The sequence below is a fragment of the Malaclemys terrapin genome, chromosome 1 (assembly GCF_027887155.1).
Source record: "Malaclemys terrapin pileata isolate rMalTer1 chromosome 1, rMalTer1.hap1, whole genome shotgun sequence".
NCBI lineage: Eukaryota > Metazoa > Chordata > Testudines > Emydidae > Malaclemys > Malaclemys terrapin.
The window spans coordinates 243587089-243607432 of record NC_071505.1 but is presented as its reverse complement, the minus strand read 5'-3'; the positions used below and the strand labels follow the sequence as shown (position 1 = coordinate 243607432).

The following is a 20344-nucleotide window of genomic DNA, read 5'->3' as shown; positions in this document are numbered from 1 at the left end:
ACACACATGGTTTGTCAGTGTTCTGCATAAGCATCAGGCGGCTCAGGAGAGTGCTTGGCTAGCACGCACCAGCTAGTTTATTTTTTGTATCTGTCACAAAATTTAAGTTCCATTCTCACTCGTTTTGCTATTGCTTAGGCATTGAACATCTAATACAATGCAAATGTCCAAAACAATTGTTTGGTACATATTTAAGCTGATTTTCCCCTTGCCCCATTTTCTGAGTGTGTGTGTGTAATGAGTCTTTGGTTGAGAGTAATCAAGCTAGCCCACCAGGTTTGTAATGGTCCAAGTATTTATTGTAGCAAATTAATATCAACATGGAAAGGGAATGAAATTTGTATAAAGTATATCAATGTGTGTATTTGTCTCTTCTTAGTTGTCAGATTTTGCAATTGTCATGTTTATCAGGGTTTTTTATTGAAAGTTTAGCATTCTGCAGGCCACAACTGTAACAGTTAATCTTTCTCAGTGAGGCAGATTCAGCCTGTCCTCTTTCTTTTGTGCAGAAAAGATGCAATAGGAAGTTTAGGCACAACACTTCACCTGTGAGGCTCCTGATTTCCCTATGCAAGTGGAGGTTTGTCAGCACAAGTAATTTGATATGAATCCTTCTTGCTCTACTTCATGATACCCAGCCTCCAGCAGCTCTCAGGGCTCAAACTTCGACTACAGGTAAAATAAGGATGTAACCATTAAGAATGCCCTTTTCAACCACCCCTACGAGTTCCATTGTGTCATAAATTTCACTTAAAATAAGGATTGCAGAGGGTTTTTTTATCACGAGTGAACAAGATTTTACTGGTCTATCAGTATACATGATAGAATTATAATACCCCCCCCCCCCCCCCGAGCAGAAACAGGTTTGCTGATAGGCTGCTGTTGGAGTGGAATACATGCTAGCTAGGTCCCTTCCACCAACAGAAATTGGTTGTAAAAAAAAAATATATATATATACCTCACCTGCCTTGTATCTCTACAAATATTCTAGGAAGTTAATGATATTCAGTATAATGGGACTTGAAACAAGGATTCTATCTTTAGTTCACTTAAAAAATGTCAGAGGGATTCCTTTTAAAAAGAGAGCTAGTTGATATGCTGTACTTCAGAATATTTTTCTGATATATGGGATTGTGATAAATCTGTTACCACACAAGATATAGTTAAACATAGGTCAGTGGAAAGAATTGACTGCCAAGTAAAGCAGTGTTATCAATTTCCTCTTTCTCCCACATTGAAAGAGACGCAGGAGCGGACAGTGCAGAATTTCCTGGTATGTTTTAAGAAAGCAGGGATCCATTTCCCTCTTCCTTCCTTCCCATTGTTAGCTGTTCATTAAACTCCCAGGAAGATTCAAGTTTTTCTTTAAGACATTTCAGTTTCCTTAGTATGAAAACTCAATTTGACTTTGAAAGGCTCAGGTCCGTTCTGTGCAGGTTTTCTGTGTTTTAGGGGGGATGGAAATCCCAATCAGACTAAACTGGTGAAAAAGTACACCCTTTATAGTGTACAGCATTGTATTGGCATCAATATTTTCTTCTGATTTGCTGATATCAGCACAGTGCTGGCCTCGGGGGGATACAGGCTGGTGCAGACGTGGGCACAGGAAGTGTAGTGAGTGTCAGCATTAGATTTCTGCCTGGCTGAGTGCTGATTTGTGAATGCATGAAAAGGACCTCCAAGTGCCCTTCTTCACTGAAAACCTAAGATGTCACTTTGCGACAGTGGAACATTCCTGTACTTCAGAGAAAAGGATGCAAACATGGAGCCAGCGTTACTTGGAAATGGAAAAACAACTCTTTGATACTGTGGGACAGTGCATGTTGCTGTAAAGAATTACCTATCTGGATGTGTCTTCTCGACTTCTTCAAAAACAGCATGAAGTTGTTTATAAAAGTTGCAGCTCAATGCAATGCCGCATTGAAAAATAAGTATTGTTGAACACTTTTGCTGTTGGTTTTTCTGCTAGCCTCACCTGCATAAGTGAGAAACGTTTTTTTTTTTTATCTGCTGCCACTGGAGATGAGAGAGCTGTGAATGTATTATTCTGTATCAAGATGTCATATGTTCAGTATTAAGGTGATAAATGCACTTGAAATTGAAAGAATCTTGTAGCTTCATCTAGAAATTATTTTGGCATTTTCTGTTGGTGAGATACAACTGCAGTAGTTTATTATATTCTATTTGCTTTGGTTTCTGCAGAACAGCATGAACAGTACAAATAATTGACCTGCACCTATTTCTAGTTCTTAAAACCTCTGTATTTTTCACATCCTCTCCCTTTTTATAGCATTTGAATGCCCTCCCCCCACCACCCCCCGACTGGGATTACTGGAGAAGAAAACTTTTTTGTGGTGCCATTGGCATAAAAAAATCTTCTTTTGGACGTGTCATCAGAACACAGGTCTGAAGAGTTAACTTTTTCCCCTTGTTGAATAACTTTGAAAATACAAGAATACATCCATGTCTCTACACGGGTTTTTAAGGGAAGGACGAGAAGGTCATTACAGATTACTAACAAGAGTCAGCCAAACCCTTCGCAATGTCTCATCCACAGTACTTCGTTCCCTTCCAAAGAGACACTCACGAAATAACACACATCGAGCATGGTCTGGTGAGATGTCTTCATGTTTGGGTTTTTTTTTCCAGTTCAATACTGTATCGCTTATTGAATATTGATTTCTAAGCTCCTGGTCCTAAATTATGGTGACATTTTACTAGGTTTTACATTTTTCTTTTCTTAAATACTTTAAAAAATGCATTAAAAGTTGGAAGTCAGACTGAAGAAAAACTTTGTTTTGACAGTCCTTCCAGATTGAACAGAAACAAGTTGCATTGAGACATGGCAAGTCATCCACTTGTTTAATTGTATTGATAATACTAGAACCTTCTTGTGAAAGAAAATAGGGAAATTATCTTATTTTTGTATTCTGCTTATGCCAGTTAAGGAGTATGTGCTGACAAAAGCAGCCGGATGTCTGGTGGGTTTTTTTGCTTTTTGTTTTGTTTTAAAGAGCTGTAAGTGGTATGATACAGTATTTAGGTAACAGTTTTCATAATTACAGTGATAATTCCTCCATTACTGATGTTTTTCTTAAATATCAGAATACTGAAGAATAGGCATTTTCTAGATTCAGATTATATGCATCTGTTAGCATCCAACAGATGTTCAGAAATTTTGGATTTCTTGTGTATTATATACTATTTATTGAACAGTGTTTAGTCTCATCTTCCCTCCCCCCCCCTTTTTTTTCTTTCACTTTTTAGTATCTACTGGGATTAGTCCATCTCTTAGGAGACATACAGGAACGAACATATCTGTGATTTTGTTTTTCCTTACAGTCCTGAGTGTATTATACAATTGATATCCAGATAACACAGCTTCTTAGTAGAGCTGTTGATTAATCGCAGCGATTTAAAAAATTAACAATTAATTGCAATTTGAATTGCATTGTTAGACAATAGAATACCAATTGAAATTTATTAAATATTTTGGATGTTTTTCTACATTTTCAAATATATTGATTTCAATTACAACACAGAATACAAGGTGTACACTGCTCACTTTATCATTTTTACAGTGCAACTATTTGTAATAAAAAATATAAACAAAAGAAACAGTATTTTTCAGTTCACCTCCTACAAGTACTGTAGTGCAATCTCTTTACTGTGAAAGTACAACTTACAAATGTAGATGTTGTTGTTGCATAACTGCACTCAAAAACAAAACAGTGCAAAATTTTAGAGCCTACAAGTCCACTCAGTCCTACTTCTTATTCAGCCAATCGCTAAGACAAACAAGTTTGTTTACATTTATGGGCGATAATGCTGCCCACTTCTTATTTACAATGTCATCAGAAAGTGAAAACAGGTGTTCACATGGGACTCTTGTAGCCAGCATTGCAAGGTATTTACATGCCAAATATGCTAAAGATTCATATGCCTATTCATGCTTCGGCCACCATTCCAGAGGACATATCTCCATGCTGATGACGCTCATCACAAAAATAATGTGTTAATTAAATTTGTGACTGAACTCTTTGGGGGAGAATTGTCTTCAGCTCTATTTTACCTGCATTCTGCCATATATTTCATGTTATAGCAGTCTCGGAATGTGACTCAGCACATGTTCATTTTAAGAACATTTCACAGCAGATTTAACGGAACATAAAGAAGGTACCAATGTGAGATTTCTAAACCTAGCTACAGCACTCGACCCAAGGCTTAAGAATCTGAAGTGCCTTCCAAAATAAGTCTTAAAAGAGCAACACTCCGATGCGGAAACTACAGAACCCGCACCACCAAAAAAGAAAATCTGCTGGTTGCATCTAACTCAGATGATGAAAACGAACATGTCAGGCTGCATTGCTTTGGATTGTCATCAGCATGGACAGATGTCCTCTGGAATGGTGGTTGCAGCATGAAGGGACGTATTAATCTTTAGCACATCTGGCACGTAAATAACTTGTGATGCCGGCTACAAAAGTGCCATGAGAATACCTCTTCTCACTTTCAGGTGACATTGTGAACAGGAAGCGAGCAGCGTTATCTCATGCAAATGTAAACAAACTTGTTTGAGTGATTGGCTGAACAAGGAGTACAGTGTTTTATTTTTTAATTCAGTGATATTTTTGATACATAATTCTACATTTGTAAGTTCAACTTTCATGATAGAGATTGCACTACAGTACTTGTATTAGGTGAATTGAAAAATACGATTTCTTTTTTTTTTACAGTGCTAACATTTGTAATATAACTAAATATAAAGCAAGCACTGTACACTTTGTATTCTGTTATAATTGAAATCAATATATTTGAAAATGTAGAAAAGATCCAAAAATATTTAAATAAATGGTATTGTATTATTGTTTAACAGCGCAATTCATCGCGATTACTTTTTTTAATCGCTTGACGAAGCCTAAGAAGTAGGGCTATACCTGGTTTACCTTTAGAACTCATTTTCTTAAAGACCTTCATTGATTGCTTCAGTCATAAAAATGCAACTAAAGCCACTAAGAAAAGTTTGTATAGAAGAATAATCTGAATAAGAGAACGTGTTTATTATTCACAAAAAATTAAGGTTTTGTTTTGTTTTTTTAGTATATGGAACATCCTCAAATTTAGGTCTTGTCTGTACTTGAGATTCAGCCATCAGTGGTCAGCAACTAGCATAGCTGCACTGGGGCAACCTGAAGCATAGAGAAGCAGCCATTTGCACCAGTCGACCTTCTTCCAGTTTTAAGTAGTTGTAAGCTCTGCTAGTATAGAAAGCTACATGTTCTAGGATAAAGTTGTCTTTTGATTTTAGCTTGTCTGAATCTCAAAGATATTCATACTATCCCTGAGAGAAATATTGTAATGTTATATAATCCTCTCTTAGTTAGAATCCTTTTGTTATGACATGCAGGTGTTGTAGTTACAAAACTTGTCAATTTCCCTAATGGAGTGTCCCTCTTCTATCCCACCCAAACTTTATTGTTGTTCCAAAATACTTTAGATTTTGTTAGAGCAGTCTTTCTTTTTAAAGTCTTCCATTTCCTTTTCTTTTTTCCAATTTACGCTGAGTGTGGAGCAACAATAATTTCTTTTTTAATGGTAGCCGTGTTAGTCTATATCAGCAAAAACAACGAGGAGTCCTTGTGGCACCATAGAGACTAACAAATTTATTTGGGCATAAGCTTTCATGGGCTAAAACCCACTTCATGAGATGCATGGAGTGAAAAACACAGAAAGCAGTATAAATATTACAGCACATGAAAAGGGATGGGAGTTGCCTTACCAAATGGGGGTCAGTGCTAAAGAGGCTAATTCAATTAAGGTGGAAGTGGCCTATTCTCAACAGTTGACAAGAAGGGGTGGAGTCTGTTTTTGAAATTAGGCCTGAATAGTGTCCAGTTTGCAAATTAATTCCAGTTCTGCAGTTTCAGGAACCAATCCTTGCAACAAACCCTGTTGCCAACTCTGTCCGCATATCTATTCAAGGGACACCATCATAGGACCTAACCACATCAGCCACACCATCAGGGGCTTGTTCACCTGCACATCTACCAATGTGATATAAACCATCATGTGCCAGCAGTGCCTCTCTGCCATGTACATTGGCCAAACTGGACAGTTTCTACGCAAAAGAATAAATGGACACAAATCAGACATCAAGAATTGTAACATTCAAAAACCAGTAGAACACTTCAATCTCCATGGACCCTCAATAACAGACTTAAAAGTGGCAGTTCTTCAACAAAAAAACCTTCAAAAACAGACTCCACCCCTTCTTGTCAACTGTTCAGAATAGGCCACTTCCACCTTAATTGAACTAGCCTCTTTAGCACTAACTACCCATTTGGTAAGGCAACTCCCATCCCTTTTCATGTGCTGTAATATTTATACTGCTTTCTGTGTTTTTTCACTCCATGCATCTGATGAAGTGGGTTTTAGCCCACGAAAACTCATGCCCAAATACATTTTTAGTCTCTAATGTGCCACAAGGACTCCTTGTTGTTTTTCCTTTTTTAATGTTATCTGTATGTATGTTATAAGGTTTTATACTACTATTGCTCTTTAGTCAGACAAGCCGTGTGTATTGTTAAAGATTCCCATACCTTTCTAGTAACAGATGTGAATTAGCATGTTAGTTGCAATTCCAAAGGAAGACATCAGCCATGTATTGTAAAAGGAAAGTCTTGGATTATGGATTGAGAGAATATCAATCAAATAATATATATCTTGTAACTATGTCAGGTAACATTCATATTGAACAAATGGGTGCTTGTCAGAGTAACAGACTTAACATGGTTTCAATGAAAACATCATGCCACTGTTGGTGAAATGCAGATGATGTCTGACAAGAAAGCCTCAGTTGTGTCTTAACAGTCATTTATATCAACTTTTACTTTATCTTGTGGGCCCTAAGATTTAGAAGTTGGTTAATTGCTTTCAACCTTCTCTTTGTCACAAAATTAAACCACTCTTTCCATCCCAGTATCCTTTGTGCCATAATACTTCAAAGAATTTGAGAATGGGGTAGGTATCCACTCACTTTCACTCCCATGTTGGCTACTGGGAATGGGGGAGCTCCACTCTTTCCCCCATACCCATTGAGGCAAACAGTCCAGAAATCTGGAGACTTTGTGCAAGTGATTTATGCCCTAGTTTATATATTTGATGACACCGCATTAGGTTGGTCACATAAATGACAGCAACTGTTCAGCCTCACAGGATCTGAATGTCTCAAACTATCTTCAATTCATTTTCTATTCACATTAATGAAGAAGAGCAAGACCAGCTCTTCTGTCCCCCCCTGGAAGGGTGGGTCTCTCCCCTAAGCATAGGTCCTAGCTACTCCCTCCGCTCTGTCAATGGTAGATTGGAAGAGTCATTCCCCTGACCTTGACCATTTTTCCTTCTCTCTCTTGCCGGGGCGGGGGGGTGTCACACTACTATTAGGTCGGTCCCCTGGAACGCAGAGACCCAGCCTTGAGTGCCACTCAGCCCTACACACAGCTCTTTTCCAGCTGTAGCGCTAGGGCCTAGATCACTGTCCCCAGCCGTTGTCTCAGATATACAGAGGTCACAAGTGTTGCCTTACATAGTACTTCTCTATCTGTAATTCTGATTATGGGTAGGTGATGGCAGCCGTCAAAGTGAGGCTTCTGGAGGACTCCAGCTGTGGACATGTGTGGCCTAAAGCAACTCCCCACAGGTCTGTGGCTCTCCCATCTCCGTGGCAAGCATCCCCTGCACACTGACCTGCCTCCTCAACCCCGATATGGGTGACTTCCTCAAGTGGTGCCGGGGTAGATCAGTCTCCATGGCCCATGCAGTGTTCTCTGAGTCTGGCAATAATGGAAAGCATGGTAGCAAGTTTGTGATGGGGGAGCTGGAATGGAGAACCTCAAAACCTCTCTCATATGGGGCCCCCAAACATCCACTGGATGGGAACAACTTAATAAACCCTAATAAATTGTGCATATATTCAAGCTGACCTACTGGTGAAAGACCATAGCTCATTAGCAATATTAGCCTCCAAGCCACTTATTTATTAGTTTATTGATGACGATTGATACAGCAGTGGTGCTTAGAGGCCTCAGCCCTATTGTGCTATGCACTGTATAAACACACAAGTCAGGACACAGGCTGCTTTCAAAGCTTACAGTGAAAGTAAATAAGTGCTAACTTAAGGTATAAATAAGCACTATTGTAATACAAATATTTATTAACAATAGTAATAATTACCTATATTAAAATAACATTAAGTTTGCAAAGACAACCACTTAAAATTAGGAAAGGCCAGAATTAAGATTGCCCTTTCTGTCTGTGCATATGCATTATACTAGTATTTAATTACATGATTCCTTTTTCTTTCCATCCCTTTGTGGATTGTAAACAGGATTTGAATCCAGGACCTTCAGGCCCATAATACAGACCTCTGCCACTTGAGCTCAAGGAGTGTAACCAAAAGCAACAGAAAGCAGTTACAGCCTCTATTTAAACTGGCCACTAGATGGAGATGTGACACATGCTTTGCCAGTAGGTTACACAGCTATTTGCTAGACAGCAATAGAATGTTGGGAATGGACTGTGGCTTAATGTTTGCAAACGGAATAGCCAAATACTTAGATTTGACAAATTATTTCAGAACGGCAGCATGCTTGAGATTTGGGGCTGCCAGATCAGAAATCTGGGTTCTATTACCAGCTCTGCTAGAAGTGCCAGAACCGGGCTACCTTACATGTAAAATAGTGGGAAAGTCTAGAAAACCTTGCTCGATAAGGGTTGGGAAGTGTACAAGAAACATTGACAGCTGTCAATGGACAAAATGAGACCTGAAGAAGAGCTCTGTATCGCTTGCAAACTTGTCTCTTTCACAAACAAGTTGGTCTAATAAAAGATATTACCTCACCCACCTTGTCACTGAACTCATGGTCACCTGACTTCAGTGCATCTTCAGCAAGAGTACAGGGTATTTTGTGGGTCTCACTTGCAGACTAACAGCATGTGCTCAGTCCTGTCAATGCTTAAAATAGTAAACAAAACCCAAACCCAAACTCTTTTCCTGAAACAATACTAAGATTTCAAGAAGAACAGGAGTACTTTTGGCACCTTAGACTAACAAATTTATTAGAGCATAAGCTTTCGTGGACTACAGCCCACTTCTTCGGATGCATATGCATTCGAAGAAGTGGGCTGTAGTCCACGAAAGCTTATGCTCTAATAAATTTGTTAGTCTCTAAGGTGCCACAAGTACTCCTGTTCTTTTTGCGGTTACAGACTAACACGGCTGCTACTCTGAAACCTAAGATTTCAAGGCTTAAGTCTATTGCCAAATGTGAGATGTTGGGTATATCTACAGTATGTAAATATCCGGGGTGGAGGTAGAGAATATTATGATTAGAGATAATTGCAAGAAGCAGTGGAATTACTGGAGGGAAATGTTTGAGTAAATTCATCTTGTCCCTCCTCTTGCATTTAAGGAACAAAGTTCAATCAATAATAAAACTATGTGCACAGCAGGATAGTGCGATCTGAGCATAAGAAGGGAAAAGTGGAGGTTTTTTCCCTTTATGATTTTGCATCATCATAGAGATGAATGATGTAAGAATTTCTGTAGCTGAAATGAAGAGCTATTATTTTTTCTCCGAGTGGTGTTCTTGGTTGGATTCTCTGGCTCAGGGTAAGTCATCTTAACTTTAAAATAAGTCCCTGATCTTGTAATGGTAAATGTACAGGTTTCAGAATGGTACAATCTGTTTAGTAGGGCTGTTTGATATGTGTCCTGTGTGTTGCAGGAAGAATTTTGAGGTAAACTGCATGGTTTATATAAGCCATAATAATACATGTTTAAACAATCCTTCCTATAGATTTTTTCCAGTTCATTCTTTGAATCTTAAAAATGCATCTATTTATAGAATGCATTGTTTGAGGAATCTAGACAGCTTATGGTACCGATCAGAGCTTTAAAAATCCACTCTTCTAGGAAGAGTAGGGACCCTTCCTGGGCAAGTACCATCAAATTCTACAGGATCTAAACTTTAGTTTAAAAAAAAATTTTTTTTCTAACACTTGTATTTGGAAAAGACTGGTTAGATTTCACTGTTGCTATTTAGATTCTTGTGGGCAGCAGTAAACCTAACAAGAATCACAGCTTGAGAAAGCTGTGAGCAACTGCAGAGGTAGGAGGAATTGGAACTAATCACTGATGAGGGGACCAAAAATAAAGGCTGCAGGAGGAGTAGACCCCTGGCCCCAACCAACCACCCATCTCTGTGGTAGGAGTGGGGGACACTCCCACAGCTCCTTCTCCCGGTGATTGAGTGTGAAGGTCTTCATGTTTATCAAACATATTAGCTAGAGGCTTCTGCAAAATATGGACCCCCCCCAGAGCAAGGTCCAGGGACAGCGCCCTGATAGAATCCCTCCCTTTCTCAACAGCTGTGAAAGGAGCTGGTGCATTCTTACCTGAGCATTGTTCTTGGACAGTGAGAGATATCTGGACTGGAGGATGTCTTCCCTGTCAATATGAGATTTAGTGTTTGGTAAAATGTCCAGGTTGTGAATGGATGTGTGGATTGGTGTGAGGGTAAGCATGTGATGGGAAAGGAGATACTGATGGGGTAAATAATTGAAGAGAAGCATAGTGAGATATGACAACACCAAAATTCTGCCATTTCCTGACTTCTGAGTGCTTGACTTTGAGTTACAATCTACATTAAAAGAATGTTATGTATATCTAAATAGAAAATTGATCAATAATATGCTTCAATTAGACACAGTGTATAGTTAACTATTTTACTCACTTTAATTGATGAAGCATGATTTTGGGGAGGCATGGGATCATAGACTTCGTCTTTGGGCTGATGCGTGTCAAGCCCTGGTGCTGCTGATGGAGGTATAGAACTTTCCTCATCTCTAGGTCACTAGTAGTGAGAAAAAAGTTGTTGCCATTTGGTAACTATTGTGTTTATGTAAAATGATACATCGGTCTCAGTCAAGTTCTTAGTCAGAAAGCAGATACATAAAACCAGCTCCACAACTGGCATCCTTCTGGCAGTCAGCAAAGAGACTAAAGATTGAAGGGCCGTGGAGACTGATCTGTTCTCTCACCCAAAGTCAGCATTCAAGCATATTGACAGAATTTTATCTGGCAGTTTAACTTGCTGCAATCTGTTTAGTGCTTGTTATGTGATAAACGGGCACCTTCACTCTCCAGAGCTGCCAATCCAGCAACTAACATGAGCAGCACCAATTCTGCATCAGATTTTTCCTTATAAGTCTATATTGACTTATTTTGCAATATGGGAGAGAACAGACTTTTTAAAAGAAAACAATTTTTTTCCAGACTTTTTTGTAGATTTCACTTTTTTAAACACACACAAAAAATAGATTTTTGAATGAGCAAAACAGGTGATTTGGAGTTTTGACACTTGAAAGATAATCATAGGCACATGCTGTGATAGAAAGAAATCTGAAATAGGTGAAGTAAACCATAGATTTTTGGACTGCCTTTGCATATAATGAACAAACCTCTGACGTTGCCTTTAATAAAATATGGGGGGCACCTAAAATACATAAAATAGAAATTGTAATGTGTGAAAGCATTTTGCATTGCTTTAGTAAATGTCTACCTTGAAAAGGTGCTCCATGTAATTTTGTGTTTGCTTGCAGACTAATTCTAGATATGCACATTTTCAGTTGTGGGTCAAAAGATATGTGGTGAAATCCTGGCCTCTGGGAGATCAGTGGCAGTTTTGCCATTGACTGACTTGGGGCCAGAATTTTACTCTAGATCTTTGAAAACTAATTTTTATATGATGAGAAATTGGAAGTAGATGGCTTTAGTGGTTGGCAGCTTGGAGGGCTGCCCGGAGTACTGAAAATTTAGGGGCTGGAATCTGAGTGATTGAATATTTATCTCTAGTTGCTCAAATTTTGTCTTGCCTAGGCACTTCTTGACAAATAACCAGTCTTGATTGGACATTTTTTCCACTGCTGACAATGCTGTTAAAATTACATGATTCATATACTCCTGTAATCTCCTTTTCCTAATCAACGAGTAAATTCCAGTTTGAATGGAGAGTTTATAAACTATTTCAGAAAACTTAAAAGATCTCTAGATAAATTATGCAAAAGAGATGTCATACAATATATGGTAAGTGACTGGGATTGATTTAACACATTATCAGTAGAAACAAGGACCGAACCCTACTTATTTGGAACTGAAGACATTTAAGAGGTTTGTTATATATAAACAGTTACCATGTGAAACTTAATTTCAGCTCACAATAAAAATGTTTTTACTATAATAGTTATGGTGTTTCAATAATTATTCAGTGCGGTTTAAATATTCCAAGAGTTTGTAAAATGGTTTGATATAGTCTTTTAAATGATAGACGTACAGCTTTTAGTGCTATAGCATTGTGTGTGATGTCTAAGTAATGTAGCTGTTTTGCAAAGCGTGTATGGCATTTTTTTGTAATTAAGTTGTAACCGTTGAGATACTAACCTATGAGGCTGCCATTTTGATCGTATCTGATAATGATCCATCCAAGAAAACCGATGGATTCAGTGCTAGGCCTGATGTTGTTTATTCACTGAAACTTCTTTACAGTGATGGCTTAATATAATAAGCTGTCATCTAAATGTTTTACTGTAGGAAAGTGAAATCAGTTGTCATTTCCAGTGAGAGTTTTCTCTATAGTGTAATGTTGAAATGTGAGGAAGCAGAAATCCATTGTGACTGTATCTGCATTCTATGCATCAGGGCTCTTTCTTTCTTTCTTTCTTTCCTTAAAGCCCACAACAAAACACTTTTAAAAACGCATTATTTAAAATTAACATTTAACTTAAAATATTTATTTGCTTTTACTATATTGAAAATGTTTTGTTGTACACTTTTCAAATGCATCCTTAGAAAACAAAAATCACACTATATCTGGGTTTGTCCTGAAACTCTTGAAATTGAAGGTAGACACATCCTGTTTGATGAATCTGGATTACTGCACTTTTAAATGCTCATTCTAATGAATGGCAATAATGTACAGTGTCTACCTGATATAAGTAATAGGAAATTAGCTTCTTGTATGTTTAGTTTCTGATTTTTATTTTTAGCCTGTATGAGGAAGGGAAATGGAATTGCAGAAAAAGACACTTCAATATCACTCTTATTCAATTACAGGAGAGAGGTTTTATTTCTTTAGAAGTTAGAGCAAAAGTGACTTGCTGGAAATCTTAGAACAGATTTTTTTGTGTGTGTGTCACCAATAAGCAAAATCACTATTTACATTGTGGGCAGGGATGTTCCAAGACCTGGAGTATAATTTTACCGGTACACTCTCTCTCTGTTGTTGTTTTTACATGTTTGTAATCTTTTCTGCTTGTTGCAAGCTGTTTAAGATATTTTCCCTATCTTGAAGCAGTATTTGTGTGGTGGCTGTACCTACTTCCTCCTACTATATATATTTGTTATGCATAACAAAGCCCCTAGGGTTCACGAAATACGTTGCACAGATCTCAAAAGATTCTGAGGTTTAGTACACCCACACCACCTCAGGGAAACTGGGCTGGAAACAGCAATCTTTTTGGGGAGGTTTCTAAAATTTAAACTGGGCCAAATTACCACAAGAATGGCCTGTCTTCTATCTTTGTATTTCTACCTCTGTTCCAAGCCAAAATCAGGAAGTACAGAGACACAAAACTTACATCAATTTGTTTGGTTTTTATTAAGTGGCATTTTTTTAAGTCTCTCAAAATATTATGCTTTGGACAGTTTTGTGTATATATTATATACAACTTAAATTTCTTGCCATCTGGTTTTTGGGTTGGCTATGGCATGGAGGCTCCATTAGTCTTCTAGGCTGGCTAATTTTTTCTAAAAGCAACAGACCAAGGTCTGCTGTACATAGTGTGTGTGTGTGTGTGTGTGTGTGTAGGAGTGGGGTTGTTTTTGTTTAACATCTGTTACCAATAGGGTTGCCAACTTTCTAATGGCACAAAACCGAACACCCTTGCCCCGCCCCTTCTGAGGCCCCACCCCCACTCACTCAATCCCCCTCCCTCTGTCACTCATTCTCCCCCAACCTACTCACTCGCTCATTTTCACAGGGCTGGGGCAGGGAGTTGGGGTGCAGGAGGGGGTGAGGGCTCTGGGGTGAGGCCAGGGAGGAGGGGTTTGGGGTGTGGGAGGGGGATCAGGGCTGTGGTAGGGGTTTGGGGTGCAGGAGGGGGTGAGGGCTCCGGCTGGGAGTGGGGTTGATGGGTTCAGAGTGTGGGAGGGTGCTCAGGGCTGGGGCAGGACTTTGGGGTGCGGAAGAGGGTGCGGGCTCTGGGAGGGAGTTTGGATGCAGGAGGGGACTCAGGGTGGGGGTTGGGGCATGAGAGGGGGTCTGGGTGGTGCTTACCTTGGACGGCTCCCCAGAAGCAGCGACATGTCCCTTGGCTCTTAGGTGTAGGGGCGGTGGCCAGGCAGCTTTGCATGCTGTCTCCACCTGCAGGCGCCACTCCTGCAGCACCCATTGGCTGTGGTTCCCGGTCAATGGGAGCTGTGTAGCTGGTGCTCGGGGTGGGGGCAGCGTGCGGAGCATCTCTGGCCACTCCTATGTCTAGGAGATGAGGGACGTGTCGCTGCTTCTGGGGAGCCATGTGGAGACAGGTAGTGAGCCTGCCAGCCACGTGTCAACCAGACTTTAAAGAGCCCAGTCAGCAGTGCTGACTGGAGCTGCTAGGGTCCCTTTTCAACCGAGTGTTCCGGTTGAAAACCAGATATGATGGGTTGGACCCCCTGTCTGGGATGCTATCTGATGTACTGGGGTCCCACTGAGCCCACCCATTCCACCAGCCTGGACTTCCTCACCCTGTCCTTGCTGTGCCAGGCCCTCAAGCCTTCTCTAGCGCACACACTCAGGTAAGGCCAGACCCAGCTACAGACACTGAAATCAGCTCTCTGAGGAAGGATTCATCTTCGGGATTTACCCAGCACTCCCATGCACACCTCCTTTGGGGTGTAAACCTAAAATTATATTGTCTTGCACTGTATAGAGAGATCTGTACAGCGCAAGCTCATAAAAATTGCCCCCTCCCTCAATATGGACGGAGATACGCACAGCTTTTTGCTCCCCCCACCCCAATATGAATTGTACAAACTGGTTTCTAGAAAGACAAGTTTATTAAGTACAAAAGACAGATCAAAGCAGGTCACTGAGTAAATAAAACAAAATATGCAAATTAGGCTTAATACATTAAAGAAATTGGCTAAAAATAGTAATTTCTCACCCTAAATGTTGTTTTATGCAGGTTGCAGAGTTTCTTGAAAGTAAACTGCACTGCTTGCAGCATAAATCTCCAGGTATACCCTTCACAGGCTGACCTTTCTCAGCCTGGGTCCCAGTCCTTCTCCCCAGATCAGTCTTAGGTGTTTCCAGCAGTCATTCTGGGCAGGGATTCAGTGAAGAATCTGAGACCGTGATTAATACATTATCCAGCCTTTAAATAGAATTTACATGTGGTGGGAATCTTTTGTTTCCCAGTCTGACTTCCCACCCCCTCTTAATGGGGGAAAAAAACTGGAAGACCAAGATGGGGGTCTAGTTCCAGGTGACACAATCACCTGACCCTATAGTGTCAAAGCAGCAACCCAAGAAGCTTCTCAGGAAGGCGGGAGATTAATATTTTCAAAGTCTAATTGTTCTTCCTAATGGCTAATTCAGGCTAATTGCCTACTGTCTGGTGGGCATTTCCCAGATGTGAACACTTTTGCAATTGATACAGAGCTTATATTCCTAACTTCAGATACAGCAATAATACATGCATACACATAGGATAATCATATTTGCTAAATCATAACCTTTTCAGTGATCTCTCACAAGACCCATCTTGCATCAAATACAACTTAGGGGTTATTCCATATTCATATCATAAGCATATTTCCCTGAAGAATATGGGTGTGATGTGACAACGGACACCTGGCCACCCTCGTTATCAACCTTTGATCCCGTTGACCACAAATTTTTATTGACTTGTCTGCAGTCCTTAACTGGGTGAATGCTGTTGCTTTTGTGTGTTTCAGCTCTTTCCTTCTAGAGGGTAATTTTAGGTCAGTGATTACTTGCCTCCAGGAATCTATTATATGGGGTTCTACAACGTTTTTTTTTTCTCCTCCTCCTCCTCCTTTACAAGTGAGTATGAGATTGTTTTGTTTGATCTGAGTGTCATCAGCATGCAGTAACATTCATCTCAGTCTAACTTTTAAAATCAGATGTGGATTTGTCTCTAATTTCCTAGTGTTCAGCTGAGATTAGGATTTGAAGGAAGGTAAAATGACTGAACCTGAGTGCAGAGAAGATGGAAGTGATGCTAGGAAGACAATATTTACACGACACACCTTGCAACGGCGTGGCTGTGCCGCTGAAGCCATACCATTGTAAGGTATGCTGTGTGGCTGCTCTTTATCGCTGGGAGAGAGCTCTCTTGGCGACAAAATAAAACCACCTGCAACGAGGGGCAGTAGCTTCGTTGCTGGGAAAGCCTCTCCCACCAACAAAGCGCTATCCACACTGGTGCTTTTGGTCACTAAAACTTTTGTCATCCGGGGGGGGTCTTATTTCACACCCTTGAGTGACAAAAGTGCCAGTGTAGACATAGCCTAAGTTAGGAAAGGAGTCTGGAGGATATAGTGTGAGTACACCTCTACCCTGATAGAACACTGTCCTTGGGAGCCAAAAAATCTTACTGCGTTATAGGTGAAACCGCGTTATATCAAACTTGCTTTGATCCACCGGAGTGCGCAGCCCCGCCCCCCTGGAGCACTGCTTTATATCCGAATTCGTGTTCTATCGGGTTGCGTTATATCGAGGTAGACGTGTAATTATAATCTTCTGCTGAGTAATCTTGTTCACCCTTTGTCCAAGATGTTCAGAACTTACAATTGTTTTTTAGATTCCTCTATGTCCCTGGAATCTCATGGTGTGCTAGTGGCCAAAATCACATTTTAAAAAAACAAAAACAAAAAACTGTGACTGGTAAGATTGTGATCATTTCTCTCAGACTTGGCCCTTGTCACAATAATTGTTGCCTGTGGTACTTGTAGATCCCACTGCAATATTTTAATCTACACTTGAGTATTCAGAAGCTTCAGCTGGTATGTAAAATTGCAAGAGAGAGTCGTGTGGCACCTTTAAAACTAACAGATGTATTGGAGCATAAGCTTTCATGAGTGAATGTCCACTTCGTCGGATGCATGTAATGGAAATTTCCAGGGGCAGGTATAAATATGCTGGCAAGAATCAGTCTGGAGATAACGAGGTTATTTCAATCAGGGAGGGTGAGATATTCTGCTAGCAGTTGAGGTGTGAACACCAAGGGAGGAGAAACCGCTTTTGTAGTTGGCTAGCCATTCACAGTCTTTGTTTAATCTTGATCTGATGGTGTCAAATTTGCAAATGAACTGAAGCTCAGCAGTTTCTCTTTGGAGTCTAGTCCTGAAGTTTTTTTGCTGTAAGATGGCTACCTTTACATCTGCTATTGTGTGGCCAGGGAGGTTGAAGTGTTCTCCTACAGGTTTTTGTATATTGCCATTCCTGATATCTGACTTGTGTCCATTAATCCTTTTACGTAGTGACTGTCCAGTTTGGCCAATGTACATAGGAGCGGGGCATTGCTGGCACATGATGGCATATATAACATTGGTGGACGTGCAGGTGAATGAGCGGGTGATGTTGTAGCTGATCTGGTTAGGTCCTGTGATGGTGGTGTTGGTGTAGATATGTGAGCAGAGTTGGCATCGAGGTTTGTTGCATGGATTGGTTCCTGAGTTGGAGTTACTATGGTGCGATGTGTGGTTGGTGGTGAGAATATGCTTAAGGTTGGCAGGTTGTCTGTGGGCGAGGACTGGCCTGCCTCCCAAGGTCTGTGAAAGCGAGGGGTCATTGTCCAGGATGGGTTATAGATCACTGATGATGCGTTGGAGAGGTTTAAGCTGAGGACTGTAGGTGATGGCCAGTGGAGTTCTGTTGGTTTCTTTCTTGGGTTTGTCTTGTAGCAGGAGGCTTCTCCACATGGACTCCTCCTGAGGGTCGAAATGACAGTCTGGACCTATACATAGAATGCTTCCGCCGACGTGCACAGGCAGAAATTGTAGAAAAACATCGCCTGCCTCATAACCTATGTCGTGCAGAACGCAATGCCATCCACAGCCTCAAAACAACCCTGACATTATAATCAGAGGCTGATAAAGGAGGTGCTGTTGTCATCATGAACAGGTCTGACTACCAGATGGAGTGGGGCATCTGTCTTGCTAATAAGGATTTCTAGGGTATATAACTAAGAATTTGAGACCTCCCCAACTATTTCATCCTACAAGGAAGATGCATTTCTTCCCCAGCACGGAAGTCTTAACCACCTCCTTTGTGCCAGAAACTCAGAACTTCTGCCTCTTCCAGGAAGACCAAAGCCCCAACCAGCTGCCAAAATCTGAAGGTCCCTCTGCCCCAAATCCCAACAACTTCTATACTGTGCTATTTATGCTTTAGGTCATAGCTAGACTATACATTCTGTGGGTGCACAGAATGTGTTTTCCTATGTGTTTTTACAGCACCTAGCACACTAGGGCTCTGACTTTGATTGAGGCCTTTGGGTTTTACCACAGTACAAAAAATATCCACCACATCCCTTAGTAAACTTATCTAATATTCATTGTTAAACATTTGCACTTTGTTTTTATTTTTGAATTTGTCACTTCCACTTCCAGCGGCTGGAACTTATGCTTTTTGTCAGCTAGATTAAAGAGCCCTTTAGTATTGGATAATTACTCCATGTTTAGGTATTTATAGGTACATGAATGGTGGAGTAACAAGAACATTATTCAAGTACTTCCAAACAACTGGTAATAAATGTTAATATATTAACATTCCCAGTATCACATTTTATTTATACCACATTTGTTATATCTAATCATTCTTCTTTCTTTGCCCTTTTTGGTCCCCTACATTTTTTTTCTTCTTTGAAGTACATTCATTATTTTGGAAACAGTGACATTTGTATTTTAGCTTCCCCTCAGAAGAGAATTCATATACAGTAATATGGGGTTTAAGGAGAAGTTCTAGCTTTTTTGCAATTCCAGCAATTCATTAGCATACTTGGTACAGGGATAGGTACTTTGAGCAAGCATCTGATGTTAAAATAAAATTGTAACAATAGTATGTTTTGGAGACTCTTCTATATGAATTTAGCTTTAAATATTCTTTTAAATATACACCTCTACCCCGATATAACGCTGTCCTCGGGAGCCAAAAAATCTTAGCGCATTATAGGTGAAACCGCATTATATTGAACTTGCTTTGATCCGCCGGAGCGCGCAGCCCCACCCCCCCGGAGCGCTGCTTTACCGCGTTCTATCCGAATTCGTGTTATATGGGGTCGCGTTATATCAGGGTAGAGGTGTACTTTGAAAATCTTTTTCACATGATAGAGAAAAAACATACACAAAGCATTAAAAAGCTTTGAAGTGTGTTTAGAATAGATGCTTATTTCAAGATTGGAAAGTAAAATCCTGTAACATTATGTAAGCAAAATCTTAAGCTGTGTTTTCCCTTCAGAAATATAATGTGATTTCTTACCTGAATCAGATTGGACATAAGAAGCACTTCAGATGCATGGGCTGAATAATGATAAAGGACATTGATCTATTTTTCATGCAAATGTAGTCAGTTCAACTAGATGAAATGTATATCTGTCTTACTATGAAATCTTATCATGCTTCAGATTAGACAGTTTGTAGGCACAACAGAATGCCTTGTGGCAGAAAAACCATCAATTGGAAGAGAATTTAGATCTAGTCATCTTTGTTTAACTCAAGCAGTGAGACAGCACATTTTATCTTACAAATAGCCTAAGGGGTTGCCTTTTTTTTTTTCTTTTTCTGATTTGAATGATAAGGGTGACATTGTCATGCTGAAAACCATTGTTGCCATCAGAAAGGAGCTGGACTGGTTTGGTCAACTTACACAATGCCTTAATAATACAGTACTGTAAGTCACTAATTTACTACTTGAACTACTGGAATTTGTCTAAGATATTGGGGTTAAATCTCCATCTCCTGTGAACAGAACTATGGAATCTTTAATACTCAAGAGGTCCAAATCTTGGTTTTAAATCTTCTCCATCAGAAGCACCTCTGATAACACAGTACCTATTCATGGCATTCTAGACAAGTGTGATGTAGAACTGACTCATAAAACAAGGACATTATCTGAATCACCAGTACTACTTCTACAGCATCTGGTGATGTGTTTGGGCATTTAAGATTTATTTTATTTATTTTTTTAGAAAGCAGTGGAGTCATGGAGGAGGCATTCAG

General features: G+C 39.9%; 1 protein-coding gene across 3 annotated transcripts in view; it reads left to right on the top strand.

Annotated features, from left to right (window-relative positions):
• Positions 1 to 20344, top strand: part of MCF2L (MCF.2 cell line derived transforming sequence like) — a 269080-nt gene that overhangs the window by 97737 nt on the left and 150999 nt on the right. The gene's annotated exons all lie outside the window — the stretch shown is intronic.